Source organism: Eschrichtius robustus, chromosome 20 (genome assembly GCF_028021215.1).
Source record: "Eschrichtius robustus isolate mEscRob2 chromosome 20, mEscRob2.pri, whole genome shotgun sequence".
NCBI lineage: Eukaryota > Metazoa > Chordata > Mammalia > Artiodactyla > Eschrichtiidae > Eschrichtius > Eschrichtius robustus.
In genome coordinates, this window is record NC_090843.1 from 17,382,501 (window position 1) to 17,400,328 (window position 17,828).

A 17,828-nucleotide genomic window follows, 5' to 3' on the forward strand; every position below is an offset into this window, starting at 1 on the left:
GAGAGAACTTGGGCTTGTGGAAATAAACAAAGACCACCCAAATGAACGAGCAAAGGCTATTTATTCACAGCTTACTACAGTAGGGGAGTCAGCCACCATTACTTGAGTTTGGCAGAGACACAAAGGCAGATAGAGGAGCGGGAAAGCTTTGTAGCAGCAAAAAGGGCCGGCTTCAGGTGTGCCCTGATTGGAGGCTGCTGGCATAGAAAAGCTATAGGTGGGTTGACTAGCCGAGGGGCAGCCCATGTGATTGGTTAGGGGAGCATATTTAACTTTGTCCAATTTGTACTGTGTTGAAAGTGGGGGCAAAATTAGGGAAGCTGTTGTTGATCAAGGCCTGGATGTTTGGAGCTGGTTGCTACAGGGCTTGTGGTTCGGCTTCCTGGGCTGTTGCTATAGGTAGTGGGTCAGAGCACTATTTTTATACACGGTCTGGCCATTGTATATTCAGTCTCCCAGACTCCTTCCCAGAGTTCAGGAGTGGGGGACCTGCCTGGCCGGGACTCAGCCAGATGCTCCCTCTTCAGTGCTCCCTCCTCCTGCTTTTCCCTTCTGCCCTTTCTGGAGTCACTGGTCCCAGCAAGTCTGGTTGCTATTTGATTGCATTAACTGCTTTTTTTTTGTTTTTTTTTTTTGAGGGGGCCACCTAAGTGGCTTGTGGGATCTTAGTTTCCCGACCAGGGATTTGAACCCTTGCCCTCGGCAGTGAAAGCGCAGAGTCTTAACCACAGGACTACCAGGGAAGTCCCTGCATTAACTCTTAATTCGTACAATAACCCTGAAAGAGAAGTACATTACTTATCTCTGCATCACAAATCACCCCCAAATTTAGCAAATATTTATTAGCTCACATAGTCTCTGAGGGCCAGGAAACCAGAAGCAGCTTAGCTGGGTTGTTCTGGCTCAGGGTCTCTCATGAGGCTGCAGTCAAGGGGTTGGCCAGGGCCGCAGTCACATGAAGGCTCCACTGGGGGTAGAGGATCAGCTTCTAACGTGACTCCCCAGCACAGCTATTGTCTGGAAGCCTCAGTTCCTGGCCCTGGAGACCTTCCCGTAGGGCTGCTTGAGCGTTCTAATGACATGCAGCTGGCTTGCCTTAAAGCAACTCTTGAAGAATGTGCTGGAAGGTGAGCAACCGGTGGAAGGGGGAGGGGCAGAAGAGTGAGGTTGCAGAGTAGAACATGTCAGCTGTCATTTTTACTTAATCTTCACAGCGAGCCTTGCAGAGAGAAGTCAGGATCCCCATTTGACAGATGAGAAAATGGAGGCTCAGAAAGGAGAAAAATCTTGCCTGAGGTCACAGAGCTGGTAACTGGCACAGCCAGAATTTCAGCCCTTAGCTACCTTATAACCCAGCCCAAGTTTGTTCCAGCACGTTCTTTGTGCTTGGGGTGGGGGTGGGGGGCAGGGCGGAAGGGGAGTGTTTTGCTGTTAGAGAAAGACCACCCTCCCCCCAGGCCCCAGGGCTTGGGAGAGGCCTCAGGAGCTTAAGAAGGTGCCTCTCAACTGGGCTGCCTTCCCGCTCTAGAATGAAGAAGCCAGTGCCTCTGGGCCCAGCTGCCACCCACACAGGACTATTTTTTATCCTCCACCTCAGTGACAAGCCTGCATCTCCCAGCTCTGGAAAGGCCATCTGGGCAGTCTGGCTGCCCCAGGAAGAACCTCCACCCAGAGGCCGCCGTTGTCCCCGCAGCTGTTTCTAGATGAACCTTTTTAGCTGTCCACCATGCCTTGGCCATCCGGGGTTGGTAAGACGATTCCACCCCTAGATTCAGAGATTAATAAAACCTCCCCAATTAGTATCAGTTGCCGGATGGACCTATCTGAACCGAAATGTTTACATCTGAAGGTATTTTAAATTGTTCACCTTTCTAAAAAGGTTAATAAAGTGTTCTATGCATGAACCATTTTAATGAAGAGGTAAGAATGATCCTATTTGTGTATTCAACTGTACACACACACACACACACACACAAAATGTCAGCAGATGACCATTGTACAACAGTGCACTTCAGGGATGCCCAAAAGCCCTTGAAAGGAATTTATTTTCAGAAGTGGTTTCAAACAGCTGCCCTGAGGTTCCTGTTTATGCTCTTCATTTGTTTGGCAAACTCTTCCTGGAGCAGGCAAAGGTTGCCTTCTGCCCAGGTCCTGTCCAAATGATCTCACATTTTACATTGGCAGAGGGGAAGTTAATGATTTCCTGCATCTGGTACAGAATTTAAATAAACACGGATCGCCCCGTTCAGCTTTTGCCCCTCCTCGAGAGACTTCAAGGTTGGCCCCTGCTCTGTTCACCCACACGAGGTGGAGAGCAGAGGAGCGCCACTCTTCACACCAGGGTGGCTTTGCCCAAAGCATCGGGAGAAATGCCTCGGGGGTGTCTGTGCCATAGCAGGAAGGGGGCAGTACCTGCGTAAGTACTGTGCAGTGGAGAACTTGTGAGCAGGTATCACAGGTATCAGGGACTTCACACGTCACCTCCTACCACCTGTCTGATTTGTGTTTCAGAGAATACCTGGATTTTGGAGATCTGGAATCTATTTCTGCCTCTGCCCCTAATTGGCTGTGTGCCCTTTAACAAGTCACCCATCCTCTCTGGGCCTTGATTGGCTCATCTATAAATCGAGGGAGCTGAAACAGATCATCTTCAATAAAACTTTATTTATAAAAACAGGGAGTGGGCCATTTGGATCATGGTTTGCCTTCCTCCACCCTCTGTTTCCTGGAAGGTGGGGGAGGGGACGTGCAGAGAGCATGGAGCCCAAGATCTGTGCCTGGTCTGCACCTAAACCACTACTTGGGCCTCCCTTACCCCATATATAAGATGAGAAGCATGGTTAATATCTTCATTCCCCAAACTGTGCCTTCTGGATCAGTAGTTCCGTGAGGTCTGTACAGAAGTGGCACTGACCTTAACAGATTTCTCAACTACAGGACTTCTCAGGGCCTTTAGTATGTTGATGATGTGCATTGTGAATTTCCTGGGGGGGGCGGGGTTGCAGGATGCGGTGTGTAACAATGGGATTCTTTTTCCCTACCCACCTACTAATATTTTTTGCCACTGTGTACCACTCAGCACAGTTAGGAAAATGCCCTGTAACCTCCCTAAAGCCTCTGTTTCCTTCCCTGCAGAACAGGGGTGATAATGGTTTCTGCCTCCTAGAATTGCTGGGAAGGTTAAATGAGGTAATGCCTGGAAACAAGCCTGGCACAGGGCCTGGCACAGAGTAAGTGTTCAATAAATGCTGGCAGTGATTATTTATAATGAGGTTCTTCCTTTCCAGCTCTGACATTCTGCACTTCCAATGGCAGGCAGCGTGTAATTAGACCCCAAAGCATCTGGCTTCTCGAGCCGAAAGAACAAGGCTGGAGGAAGGAAAAAGGAAGAGAAATATCCTTCTGGGCTGCCCATTTGGCACCAGCCTCACTGCCAGTCGTCACAACAGGGGAATGTAGCAAAATGCCAACCCCTAATGACAAGGCTCAGGGGAGCTGGTGGTTCCCTGTTTAGCTCAGACGCTGTGGGGAATATCGGAAACTGCGGAGAGGAAAGGGCTAGGACCAGTGCTGCTTTGGGGTCAAGCAGAAGAACCCCACAGCATCCCAAGTGGGTCAGCCTCCCTTTCGCACTGTCCGGGCACAGTGATCTTGGCCATTTACAGGTCTGTGTGATGTGCTGGGGGAACAGTGACAGGAGTGCTGAGTCAGAAAAGGTAAACAGGAAAATGCAGACAAGGGCAGGAAGAGCAATCCACGGAGGAAGCAGCATCTGCTGTGGCTCTGAAGCCTGGGGAAGCACAGGGCTGTAGTCACAGGGACCCAGGGGTGGGGCGGCAGTGCGGAGGAGTGTCAAAAGAGAAGGCTGAAGAGTGGGCGGGGAAGTCAGCGGAGAAGCATTTACATTCCCCTGGATTAAAAAGGAAAACAAACTCTTGTCTGTATTTTTTAAAAATTTGACAATGAACATGTATCGCTCTTATAAGAAGAAAAATAATGTTTCTGAGAAAGGAAAATGATGACCCTTGCAACCATGTAGAGATCACTCTGGATGCTACTGCAATTGACCAGACAAAAGGTAATGATGAGCAATTCCACTCGCAGGTGTATATTCCCAAAGAATTGGAAATGTACAAATACACATACGTGCGTGTTCACAGCAGCACTATTCATAATAGCTGAAAGGTGGAAACGGCCAAATGTCCATCCACAGATGAATGGACAAACAACACGTGGTATAGCCATTCAAATGGGATATTATTCATAAAAAGGAACGAAGGACTGATACACGCTACAACGTGGATGAACCTCAAAAACTTTAGGCTAAGTACAAGCAGCTGGACACAAAAGGTCACATACTGTATGATTTCATTTATATAAAATATCCAGAATAGGTAAATCCATAGAAACAAAAATGCAGATTAGTGGTTGCCCGGAGCTGGGGGAGAAGGAATGAGGAGCAACAGCTTAAAGGGTGTGAGAGAAAGTCCCAGCAGTCAGAACGCTGAAATCTCCCAGAGTTTGGTAATAAGCCCTCTTTATAGCTTAAGCTACCTCGAGCTGACTTTCACTTATACAAAAGAGTCGTATCTAATTCACCTGATACCATTCCATAAGCGTCTTTGCCAAAGTTCTTAAATCAAGAACAAAGTCACCAGGGACTTCCCTGGTGGTCCAGTGGCTAAGACGCCGCGCTACCAACGCAGGGGGCCCGGGTTCCATCCCTGGTCAGGGAACTAGATCCACATGCTGGCAACTAAGAGTTTGCATGCCGCAACAAAGATCCCATACGTGGCAATGAAGATCCTGCGTGCTGCAACTAAGACCCGGTGCAGCCAAATAAACAAATAAATATATATATATGAAAAAAAGAATAAAATCACCTACGGGTGGGGGGGAGGGGAAATTGGATAAAGGTGGTGAAAAGGTGCAAACTTCCAGTTATAAGATAAAAAAGTGGGCTTCCCTGGTGGCGCAGTGGTTGGGAGTCTGCCTGCTAGTGCAGGGGACACGGGTTCGAGCCCTGGTCTGGGAGGATCCCACATGCCGCGGAGCGGCTGGGCCCGTGAGCCACAACTGCTGAGCCTGCATGTCTGGAGCCTGTGCTCCGCAACGAGAGAGGCCGCGATAGTGAGAGGCCCGCGCACTGTGATGAAGAGTGGCCCCCACTTGCCGCAACTAGAGAAAGCCCTCGCACAGAAACGAAGACCCAACACAGCCAAAAATAAATAATAGATAAATAATAAAAAAAAAAAAAAGATAAAAAAGTACTAAGGATGTAATGTACAACATGATAAATATAATTAACGCTGCTGTATGTTATATGTGAAAGTTGTTAAGAGGGTAAAGTCTAAGGGTTCTCATCACAAGGAAAAATATTTTTTTTCTTTTATTTTGTATCTATATGAGATAATGGATGTTCACTAAACTTATTGTGGTCATCATTTCATGATGTATGTAAGTCAAATCTTTATGCTGTACACCTTAAACTTATGCAGTGCTGTATGTCAATTATATCTCAATAAGGCTGGAAGAAAAAAAAAGAATAAAATGATCATACTATCGATGTTCCTGAAAGCCATAATGAACATGTGCAATGGGAGAAACTTGAAGAACCTTCTACAAGGTTTATAATGATGAAAAAATGGAAACAAACTAAATGTCCAAGAAAAGGGTGTTGGTCAAATTACAGTGCATCCCTTCAGCAAAAAGAATGCAAGGCCACCATGGGAAAATGATGCCGTGGCACAGGGGCCCTCCAGCTTGGCCACACATTGGAACGACCTGGGGAGTCTTAAAAGTCCCATAGACCAACCCCATCCCAGGCCCATTAAATCGGCCTGGGGGTGGAACCCAGACATGAATATTTGTTAAGCTTTCCTGGGGGGTTCTAATGAGAGCCACTGTTGGAGAAGAATATTCAAGGACATAGAAATATGGCCACTATATGCAGTCATTCCTTGATATCCAAAGGGAATTGGTTCCAGGACCTGCCTTGGATACCAAAATCCCCAGATGCTAAAGTCCCAGAGTTGGTCCTCCATATCTGCGAATATGGAACCTGCCTTGTATTGAAAAAAATCTGCTATAAGGGGACCCGCGCAGTTGAAACCTGTGTGGTTCAAGGTCAACTATATTGTTAAGTGAAGAGAAGCTAATTATCTAACAGAGTATACCCTATGACTCCTTTTTGGTAAATTTCTACCTGCGCTTGCACACACACACACACACGCACACGCACACGCACATACACACAGACTCACATAGATGAACAATAGGTGTGAAACTTTGATGTGCTCATCTCTGTAGGATGGGGCTATGAGAGACTTCGATATTTTTCTTTTGATTATCTGTATTTCCTATATGTTCTAAAGTAAACATTATGTCTTGTAATAAGTACAAAAAAGGATAAAGTCATCATCTTAAAAAGTCATATACTTTTCATTTCAGGAAAAAAGACAGAAATGAGCATCTAATCAAACAAGGTGTCGGCAGGTCATTTGCGAACACAGAACATCCCTAGGGGTGCTGCCACTGCAGCCCAACCGAGAGGCAGGTCCCAGCCTCCTGGTGACACCTGGGTTCTGTGAGTTAGGCAGGTGCTCCTGCCCGTAGCCTCAGGCTCCTCCAGGGTTAAATGGGATGAGTTTGCCCACCTCACAAGATTAAAGGCGTGAATGTGCAGCATCTGGCACGAAGTAGGTGCTGGATGCAGGTTGCTTCTTTCTCCATAAGTAAATCTCAGAGTCAGAGCCTGCAGCCAGTCAGCTCCTTGCTTGTCTTGCTGAAGGAGAAGGATTGGTTTTGCCCAAGTTCATCCACAGCTGCTGGTCTCCAGTGCTGTTGCAGCTGTGCTAGCCAGTGGCCACCTCTCGTTGGCTTTGTCTGGGAATCTCTGCTGCCCGTGGAATTTTCCTGGGCTCCCTAGAAAGACCCCAGCTTCTCATCAGCACAACCTGTTGACCCTCTTATCCACATAGTCTGTATCCACCATCCCCAGATTGGGTCCCATCTGCATAAAGAAAGAAGGGCTTTCAGTCTTCCTGGGGTTGCTCACCTTTAATAAAAATGACAATTGTAGCTGCCATATATGGACCCTACATGTGCCTGGGCTTAACACCCTCTATCTCTCAGCCTTAACTCTGCCGGGCATGGGATGATACTATTCCCATTTCACAGGTGAGGCTCAGAGAGGTGAAGGGACTCAGTCATGGTCACACAGCTGAAAACTGGAAGGCCTGTCTGGCCCCCAGGTTTCTCCACTGTACCACACTGCCTTCTAGCTGCCTCTGTTCCTTTTTCTATCCCAGTGGATTCTCATGTGCAGCCAAGTTAGATAACTGTTTTTACAAAAGCAGCGATTCTCAACATTGACTATGGAATTGCCTAGAAAGATTTTTAAATGCTGGTGGTAGGGGTGGGCATTGGAGGGTGTGGGGTGGGAAGGGTGGAGGTGGGAGGAGGGCGAGTGGGTGGGTAGTCACCAGAAGGGGACACTCAGGGCCTTCTGCGGTTGTGGTAATGTTCTACTTCTTGATCTGGGTGCTGGGTACTTGGGTTGTTCATTTTTTTGTGAAAATCATTGAGCTGTACACTTATGATTTGTGTACTTTTCTACATACATGTTATTCTATGGTAGAATTGTTTTAATTATTTTTTTAAGCAAAGAAGAAAAGGCAGTTGTCCTCAGCCACGTCACTGCCTCCTGGGAAAAGGCAGTCTGTGGCCCCGGATTCATCATCTTGAGGATGCTTTTCACGGCATCAGGCAGTTGTTGGCCTTTGAGTCTGTGCCTGTCCTTGACAATGAGCAGACACTTCTTCCAGGGCTGATGCTACGCTTAGCTGTAAAAGGCCCACTGCTGCTGCTGTGGTACTCAGGGACAGTCAGGCCCCGTGGCTGGGCTCCACACCTCCTCCCTCCCCACAACTGCACTCATATAACCTCACTCTGCCCAAGCCCTGGGACCTAGGGCAGCAGGGATGGAAACAGCTACAGCCCGGCACCTGGGCCTAAGCTGTGAGTCCCCTGCTGACTTCTGCCTTGTATCATAATTTGAGTCACTGGATACATGTTCTCTGATCTTCACTTACTGACCCTCCGATTTTTAGCTGGGCCCATGAATGTGTGAAATGAAGACTGTATTTCCCATTGTCATTTGTGGCTAGGTCTAGTTATGTGACTCAGTTTTGGCCAATAGAATCTAAGTGAAGTAGTCTGCACAATTCTAGGAAATGCCCTAAAAAAGGAGACTGCTCTTCTCTTTCCCCTACTCTTTCTTGATACCTGGAATATGGCTAGGAAAGGCTAAGTCCCAGCAGCCTTTTTGGTCCAAGGAGCAAAGTTATGATTGAAGATAGGAGAACAAGAAGACAGGGGAGCCTGGGTCCTCTCCCTCTTTCATCTCCTTTGTACCATGGAGCACCCTGTTGGTGGTAGACTGACTCCCTTGGGGTGTCTTAACATGAGAAGGAAATGAGCTTCTACCCTGTTTGAGCCAGTGATAGTTGGGGTTTTCCATTCCTCTCAACTCAGCTTAATCCTAACTAATACTCATGGCTTCTGATTTGACCCTTGGCTTGAGTTCCTGCCTTGGTCACCTGCCCAGCATGAGGCTGAGGGTCCTGCCTTGCTCCTCCTGCGCACTGGAGTTCTGTCCCTGCCCCATCTCAGTGCCACCTACTGGTGCTCCCATCCATGCTCTCTGCAGGATTGTGTGTTGCTGCGTTTGCCTCTTGCCAGGGTGGAGTATAGTCTGCCGCTCCAGTTGCTTTCTTAGAGTGAACCCTGCTGCTTCCCTCTTCTCTCTCATCCTCTTACCGTGGCTCCTGCCCTGTGCCTGACAGGCTGGCAGCTCTCTGGACATCTACAGCAGGACCGATGCCTGCAGAGCCTTCCCCAATGGGCAGGTCCACGAGCAGCCAGTTCTGGAGATGTAAAAACAATGGTACCTTCATTCATGTACTCGTTCAACTGATATTTATCAAGTGTCGATCTTGGGCACTGGGGACACAACAGTAGGACGAGGTTGAGAGATGGTGCACTGGGTACAAGCACAGGCTGTAGAGCAAGAACGGCAGACACAGGCGTCAAAGACCCTGGAACTGATCACAGGAATTTTTAGGGGTTTCCTTTAAGGTTATGCCCATGACCTTGGTTACGTGTGCAAGTCTGCATAAGTCACTACACCTCTCCAGCCTTCAGCTTCCTCACCTTCCCCATCTGAACATGACAAGGCTGAACTGGATGATGTTTAAGATTCTGTGCAGAGCTCTCCTCCTACGAAGGGAGAAAAAGGCCTAGGAGTCCTTAAGCCCAGGTTTGCCACCCGTGGGCTGCTGCCTGATTTAGGGCCTTAAGACAGCTCCTATTTAATTATTTATTATAATTCTGTGGGTTGATGGGGGCTCAGCTGGACAGTTCTCCTGGTGACAGTTCCCTTTACCCCTCTGACCTCTGTGCTCATATAGAAATGGGGTACACTTGTACCGACCCAGAATTCTCACAGAATTCATGAGATAATAGCACGGGTAACCGATAGTAGAGGAGGAGAAGTTTCTCTTTATTGAAATAAACCAGTTACTAAATGAAGAAGGAATTATAGAATTAGAATGTCACCATGTTTAACTCCCAGAGAATTAATGGGTCCAGGCATTGGGCATCAACAGCTGCTAATGTCACAAAAAGGAAGCCAACTAGACATTATGTCCCTTTGATGGAAGAACACAACACCTGCTTTGATCTTAATCTGATCTAACCTCTAGACTCAACTGTCAATTTACAGGAATTATAGAAGACAGAGCAATATGTTAAACTACATCATGGGCTTGTAATCATCAAAACACAGACTATGGACAATCCACAAGGTATATGCTCTGCCTTCTTCAATAATAAATTACAAAGAAAAAGAGAAAGAGGGGAGAGAAAACTAGGGATTAAAAGAGATTTAGGAGACATCAACCAATCACAACTGAGCGCATCTTATTTGGATCTTGATTTAATCCAATTGTTTAAAAAAATGCTTTTTGGCATAGAAAAATTAGAAATTTGAACACTGACTGAATATGTAATGATATTAAAGAATTATTGTTTTCAGAAAGACACAAGATAATGAGTAAATAGTAATAGACAAAGTACAAAGAAGTGTCCAGAAGCAAGGACCTATCATTAACTAAGTCTGGGGCGTATGGGAGAAAGAGACTGTGCTGGGAGTCCTACCCCCAACTTGGCCATTAGCTCACCCTGCGTGTAGCCTTGGTCGAGTCTTTTCCCCTCCCCAGCCCTCAGTTTTCCCATCTATGAAATGAAGCAAGTGGATCCAATGGGTCTGTGAGGACTTGTTTATCTCTGGCCTCCTTTTGCTTTGTCCTCACCTGTGCAGCCCTGGAGCCTTTACTTGGTGCCTGTATCACCCCTACCATGTGTCCATAAGAGCATAAAAGCAGCAGGATGGGCAGAAGCCCATAGCTCATGGGCCCTGCAGAACAGAAGAGGCCACCTCCCTGAGGCACCTTGCCTGGAGGATCAAGCTGCATGATCCCAGGTGGACCGGTCCAAGCCCAAGGGAAAAGATGTGCAGGAAAGAAACCTCTGGAGAGGGACTTCACTGGTGGTGTAGTGGTTAAGAATCCGCCTGCCAATGCAGTGGACACGGGTTCGAGCCCTGGTCCGGGAAGATCCCACATGCCGCGGAGCAACTAAGCCCGTGCGCCACAACTACTGAGCCTGCGCTCTAGAGCCCGTGAGCCACAACAAGAGAGGCCACTGCAATGAGAAGCCCACGCACTGCAATGAAGAGTAGCCCCCGCTCGCCACAACTAGAGAAAGCCTGCACACAGCAGCAAAGACCCAACGCAGCCAAAAATAAATTAAAAAAAAAAAATTAAAAAAGAAACCGCTGGAATACTTCATCACCCACAAACCACACACATGAGTTATCTGCTCACTGGGATGGTTTGGCTTTTCCTGACGACTGGGGCCTTTTGGTGTAGCTCCCTGGACCTACATCCTGGTCTGGTCACCTGCTCGGGACTCCAGCTGAGGTAGGGTCCCGCTGCCTTTGACACACATCTGTGGGCAGAAATGTCACGGGACCATTCCATATCACCTGCCCCTCGATTCCTTGTTGCTGGCCTCTGCCCACCTGCCCTTCCAATAGCATCACTAAGAAAGTATCAACCTTAGCACAGAACCTCACACATTGAAAATGTTCAATAAATAGAGAGGACTTCCCTCCTTCACCATCACAGAGGCTTAAAATTCTCTTGAATCATCAGGAGCTTTATCTCCAGAAGTTTGAAATAAAATACCCACCACCTTCTACCAACACCAACCAATTTAACACAGGAACTAAATAATACCCCAGCCCCAAAGAGTAAGAAAGACAATTCCATGAAAGTGAGCAGTACAGAGTAGTAGCTAAACCCACCATGTTGGTGTCAAACCTGAATTCAAATCCTTGCTCTGCCACCTGCAAGCTCTGTGATTATGGGTGAGTTAACTTCTCTGCAGCTAATTTCACAAGAGTGCTGGGACGATGAAATGATTCACTGCATACACTGCCTCGTGCCTCACACACTGGGAGGGCCCAAGATGTATTAACAATAGTTTTTATTGGGAGGCCTCCATTGTAGCATCCCATGGGTGCTCCACCATCACCTCCCCACCCCCAATTAAACCTTGTCTCCTTTCCCTGTTCCTTATAAAAAATGATCTTTCCACCAGTGCTTCATTCTTCAGCCTGGTTAGCTAAGCCTGTGATGTTGCAGTGTCTGATAATGGAACGCTGCCCTTTTTTTTTTTTGGCTGCATTGGGTCTTCGTTGCTGCGCGCAGGCTTTCTCTAGTTGCGGCGGGCGGGGGCTACTCTTCGTTGCGGTGCGCGAGCTTCTCATTGCAGTGGCTTCTCTTGTTGCGGAGCACGGACTCTAGGCGCGCGGGCTGCAGTAGTTGCGGCATGCGGACTCAGTAGTTGTGGCTGGCAGGCTCTAGAGCGCAGGCTCAGTAGTTGTGGTGCACGGGGCTTAGTTGCTCCGCGGCATGTGGGATCTTCCCGGACCAGGGCTCGAACCCGTGTCCCCTGCATTGGCAGGCGGATTCTTAACCACTGCGCCACCAGGGAAGTCCGCCTTGTCTCATCATAGGAGGGTTTCAGGCAAGGTGGAAGACCAATACAGAGGGTGCCTTGAGCCTGAGCTGCCTTCTAAAGGCACCTTGAGAATCACAACTCTTTGATGCCACCTCCAACTACTCCATGTCACCTCTGTGTATGACAGACCTGGATCTCTGGCTGCTGCCCCACTGGAGATAGGACATATGGTAGCACAGGGAGGGCTCTTGATGTTGAGGGACCAACAAAGTGGAATCAGGAGCCAAAGAGACCACAACCCAAATCCCGGCTCTACCACTGCATAAATCGGGGATATTAATGCCCAGCTCCCAGGCTGGCGAGCATAGAGGAGGGAATACTTTTACGTGTTGGTGTCCCCGCAGCCCCTGCCTTCCTGTACCTGGACCTCTGCTGGCCTCTAGTGGCCACTGGATAAATTGCACAGAGAGTTGGCCTGAAAACCGGCATGTGGGAGAAATTTTGCCCCAACTTCTGAATTTTCCTAATACTGGGATTCTCAACCGTGACACACCCATAACTCCCTTTTCACAAAATGTATTTTGTGGGTGGTGTCGTTGTTGCTTCCGAGGCTTCAGAATTCATGATGAACTTACTTCAGATTGTGCGTGACCACTGGGTACATATACTTGTCCCTGTGGGATTTGTCGTTGGATGTTATCTAGACAGAAAGAATGATGAAAAGCTAATTGCCTTCCGGAACAGGAGTCTGTTATATAAAAGGGAATTAAGACCCAGTGAAGAAGTCACGAGGAAGTAAAAGTTGCTGCTGAATTACAGAATGTTCACATTTTTTAAATTATAAGAGAAATAAAAACACATTCATTACTTAAATATATATACATAGTGTAATGATAGTAATTTTTAAAGATTTTAAGCACTTTATTGAAGTATTGACATATAATAAATGACATATTTATAGTGTACAATTTGCTAATTTTTGATTTATGTAAATTCTCATGAAGCCATCATCACATCAAGATAGTGAACATCTCAATCACCCCCCAAAATTTCCTTGTGCCCCTTTCTACTCCCTAATCCCCCCAAAAACTACTGATCTGTTTTGTCATTATAGATTAGTTTACACTTTCTAGAGTTTTCTATAAATGGGCTTATACAGTATATACTCTTTTTTTGGTCTGGCTTCTTTCACTCAGCATAATTGTTTTGAAATTTATCCACGTTGTTGTGTGTACCAATCATTCATTCCTTTTTATTGATTTGTTTAATCCATTCATAATGATGGTAAATTTAAAAATCAGCATAATGCTTTAACTATAATATAAAAGAGAAACTGGGGGAAAGTAATAAAATAATAGGTAAGTTCTATGAAGATGCTCAGGCATGATTACACTAAAACATATAATGACGTAGTCACATGCTTTACCTATACATGCAGTTATATGAGCCCAGTTCTTTGCCAGAAATTTTGGTTTGACTCCAAAGGCCAGCAATTGGCCACCCCATGCAAGAGGGTCCGAAGCTGGGTGGATGACGTGTGGGGACTGAGATTAAGCAGAGAAAGTGGACACAGGCAAATTTTAGCTCAGTGGAAAGATTCATTTCTCGAAGGGCTGACTTTCAGGGTGGTATGCTTCTTTTTGAACTATGTGAATGGTGCGTCTGGACTGGACCACCATGGAATTTCTCCAGTCTATTAATTACTCAGACTTATGGACCTGCTAAGGTCCATGAGTGTATTTCACTCTTCTTGCATTTCACAGCACAATCAAGGAGCTTCCATTGCACTTTCCTGAGCAGAGACATAAGTGTCCCTCCTTGTCCCATGCTCCCAGGTCCAGCAGCAGGCAATGGTACTTCTCAGTCCTGCTGGGGGTCCCCCTTGGGACAAAATATGATTTTATGGGAGAAAGTGTTTGGCAATGCTTTTGGGGTATCAAGGCTTTAGAACCTTCAGTTATATTTACTTTCCTGGATAATCTACCCACTGTGTTTTTATTAAAGAAATCTGTTGCTTGCTGGTAACCCTTGGCTTCTGAGTGGCCAGTTCTTGCAAGGAATTCACTCCAGAAACTTTGAAAAATTTAGTTTACACAACACTAATGCTACAGAGAAGGATCCAAAGTCCATAGTGGGACACGTAATATTCAGGTTCTCTAGTCTTTGTTTCTTAACTTCGTTTTTAACTTGTCACCCAATATTTCCCCCTGAAGCCAATTAAAGACGTTACACTTTCATTCTTATGTTTTGCTTCCTTCTGTTTTCCTTGGGAATGTTTTCCTTCTACTTCTTCTAACTTCTTGAGTTGAACGCTCAGTTTGCTTGTTTTATTTGAATGAAAGCAGTTAAGATTATGAATTTACTTCTAAATAAATTTCAGACACTTAATATATTAATGTCATTTTCATTGTTTTGCAAACCTGTTATTCCAGATTTTAATTTGCCTTTGACCCAATAATTATTCAGAGGGGAAAAAGTGTGTGTGTGTGTGTGTGTGTGTGTGTGTGTGTGTTTCTGTTAAAGTTATAAGAAACTGGGGTTTTTAAATTATAGCCAGAGTATGGAGCTTATGTAATTCCTCCTTTGGGGACAAATTGAGGTACTATTTGTAGCCTAGTTTATAATCAGTTTCGTCACTATTCCTGAAGTATTTGAGAAGGTATATATTCTGTGGGGTAAAGTACAAGCCTAAAAGTAAAGTCAAAAATTCATTCTTATGAATATATGGTTTGAATATGTCTCAGTAGTGACTGTCTTTTCATGTATTTTTCCTGGAACACAGGTTACCTATCAGATCTGCAAACTCACCTTCTTCAGCTCTGGTGTCTTTGTCCCAGTTTAAGTCTCTAATCTTTATCATCCATATCCGTCCTTTTTTTGTCCCATTGTTTTCCACATGTCTTTCTGCTCTGCATTTGAAGAACTTCCCAAGTGTGTGACTACAGCCTTGATTGACTCTTCTGCCGTGTGGATTCTGCTCCTTCTGCCTTCAATACAGATTTCATTTCTGTCACTGGATTTTAGTTCCTTGTATTCTGCATTTCAGCCAGCGGTATCATTTGGGGGTTTTCTCACATTTTATTGAAAACTCAAAGCAGACACTTCCTTAAATTTTCCTCTGGTTTCTATAGCAATTTATTGCCAGAGCATACTTTTCCAGTATTGCCATTAAAACTGACAAGTGCAGCCCCTAGCTGGGCCTGTGCTTAGTGCACCTGCAGACAAGATAATTAAATTAAACCACAGGATGTCTCTGTTACTCAGGATCTGGCACTCAGCACTGGCACAGGACGACTTAACCCGAAACATCCACTCTCTTGACTAACGATGTTTAGGCCCCGGGGAGATGCTTCTTTACATCTTACCCTATGTTCATGGGGAAAAATGCAACTGTGTCTAAAGGTTTGATGAAAGCTTAATGACTCCTGCTTGGTACAATTTCAGAGTCCAGAGACGTTCTGAGCAGAAAAGAAGGAAAGAGAAAGGACTAATTAACTTGTCAGAGCTTTCCTCTCAGGTAGCTTGAACGCGATAGATTTGAACACAATGAAATATCATTTTCTAGTAGTGCTGAGTGTACAATTCTTATTTTCATGTTTCTACTCATGGTTCTGGAAGTACACAGGAATTAGTAGAGTATTTGCCTCAGTTGTAAAAAGCTGAGGAAATTTTTGTAATATTGCATAAATCACATTACATATTACTCTTAAATTTTTATATATGTTTAGACTTCAGACATAATATGATACTAATTCTTTACATTAGCAACAAGATGGACATTGAATGCTAGACTTATGAATTTTAACATTTTCATTTTAAAAGTTTTAAATTAAAAAAAGTTTTAAAATTAATTTAAAATTTAAATAAAATTTAAGTTAAATTTTAAAATTAAAAGTTACTTAATAAAATTTAATTAAGCTTTCAAAGAGTAAAATAAAGTGTTTGGCTTTATATAAATAATTTTGATATAAAAATTTAATATTCATTCATTCTAATTTGTATTTTGCCTTTTGAATTATTAGATACCTTTCAATATTTTAAAAAAGCTAATTTTTGGAAAACAGAAAATTAATACATTTTTCACATAAATTTATATTTTTGATGAAAATATATTTAAAAATTTGTACTTTGAATATATTTATGTTTTAAATTCTTAAATATATTGAAAAATCTTGATAATAGTAATATAATTAGTGATTTGTTGAAAGGGAAATAAGAAAAATAAATTTCATGGAATAGTTATAATCCTTTATGAATTATGTATATGTTTATTATTCATCCCAACATTGTCAGCCCATTAACAGAGCATCTAGACATGTGGAATAAAAATTAAATTCATTCATCTTTGACATTTTGCTAACTTTCAGTCATATATAAACCATAGCTTCATACACATTTAAAAATTTTATCCTTTTAAAGGAATGTTTGTCAGAATATGAGGATAGAAAATATTTTAGTTAACAGTTTGCTAGTTTGATTTATAACTTGTAAATATTTATTTAGACCAATGATCTGTGGCTTCCATGTCTTCTTGTCCCAGGTTGCAACGTCCAGAATTTATTCTTGGGTCCCAAGTTGGGTCCCAGGTTGGGTCCCATTTCCTTGAATGGGTAGGAATCCATTCAGGGCTCATGTCTGTCACAGCTGGGGGGTGGGGGTAGAGGGTCCCTCTGGTCCCCCTTTGAGTGCTGCCATCATCCCCTCTAAGACTTTTAGCTGCAGGGAGACCCTCCCCTGGCCCAATTTCCAGCATGTGGTCCTGGGCTATGGAAGCCTCTCCTCCTACCCAGGGCTCTAATTCTACACAGACATGGTTGTTTGGGTCATCTGAGGCACCTGCATATTTTTGGCCCCAAACGGTACTTCATAAAGTGGTACCCAGAGAATACCCTCCTCCCAGAGTTCAACCTCCACCAGAGCTCTGGCTGGCTTCACATCCCAAGATGCAATGCGCTGCTGTCCCACTGGGGAGGGAAATCCAAAGCCAGAGGGTATGGGGTATCACTGCCCACTTAGAAAACTCTTCCTACTTCCTTTCTGTCAGACCTTATCACCCTGTTTCAGAGGATGGAGTGAACATCAGTAACAGAACTTTCTCTTGCTTCCTTTTTGCTATCGTTGGTGGAACTGTCTCCCAGACTTCCTTGGTGACAAATGATACTAAGATGTGTGGCCTTCATGGGGAGGTGACAGCTTGTCAGGTCACCATTCCGTGGATGGTTAACCCCATCCTTCCTCTCCTGGCAGGTCTCTTTTGGTTGTAAGTGACAGAAACTCAACTCAAACGTGTTTACACAAGAAAGGACATTTATTGAATCATAGGGTAGCAGTAAGGGCAAAAGGGTGTTTAGGTTGCAGAAAGGGTGGGCCCTGGGGCTGGAATCCTGTCTGGACTCTGATCCCTGTTCAAGGAGGCTTATTCTCTCGGATGGGCCGTATCCACGTGATTCTAAACTGTCCGCCTCTGGCCCCACACCCGAAGTCTTCCTGGGAGAAGCTGAGCTGCTCTGCTTAATTTCAGTTCAAGATACACTGGTTGGGGCATGGGCACACCCTGTCACCTGGAATTCAGGGCCCTGTGACTGTGGCACTAAAGCCCCATGGTGGAAGGAGTTCCCTCAAAGGTGGTACTGTTCCCAGAAGGGAAGGGGGGTGCGCAGACAGAGCAACCAGCCCTCTCTACCCTATCCCACCGTTGTCACCAATCCCTCCAGGCCCACCTGCCATTTCTGCCTGAAGTT

The 17,828-nt window shown here is 45.2% G+C and overlaps 1 non-coding gene and 1 pseudogene across 1 annotated transcript; both read left to right on the forward strand.

Annotated features, from left to right (window-relative positions):
* Nucleotides 1-4,663: 4,663 nt before the first annotated feature.
* On the forward strand, nucleotides 4,664-4,736 carry TRNAG-ACC (transfer RNA glycine (anticodon ACC)). Its single transcript has one exon. It is a non-coding gene; the product is annotated as a tRNA-Gly (tRNA).
* Nucleotides 4,737-12,686: 7,950 nt separating this feature from the next.
* Nucleotides 12,687-12,908, forward strand: LOC137755235 (NADH dehydrogenase [ubiquinone] 1 beta subcomplex subunit 1 pseudogene; annotated as a pseudogene).
* Nucleotides 12,909-17,828: the final 4,920 nt, after the last annotated feature.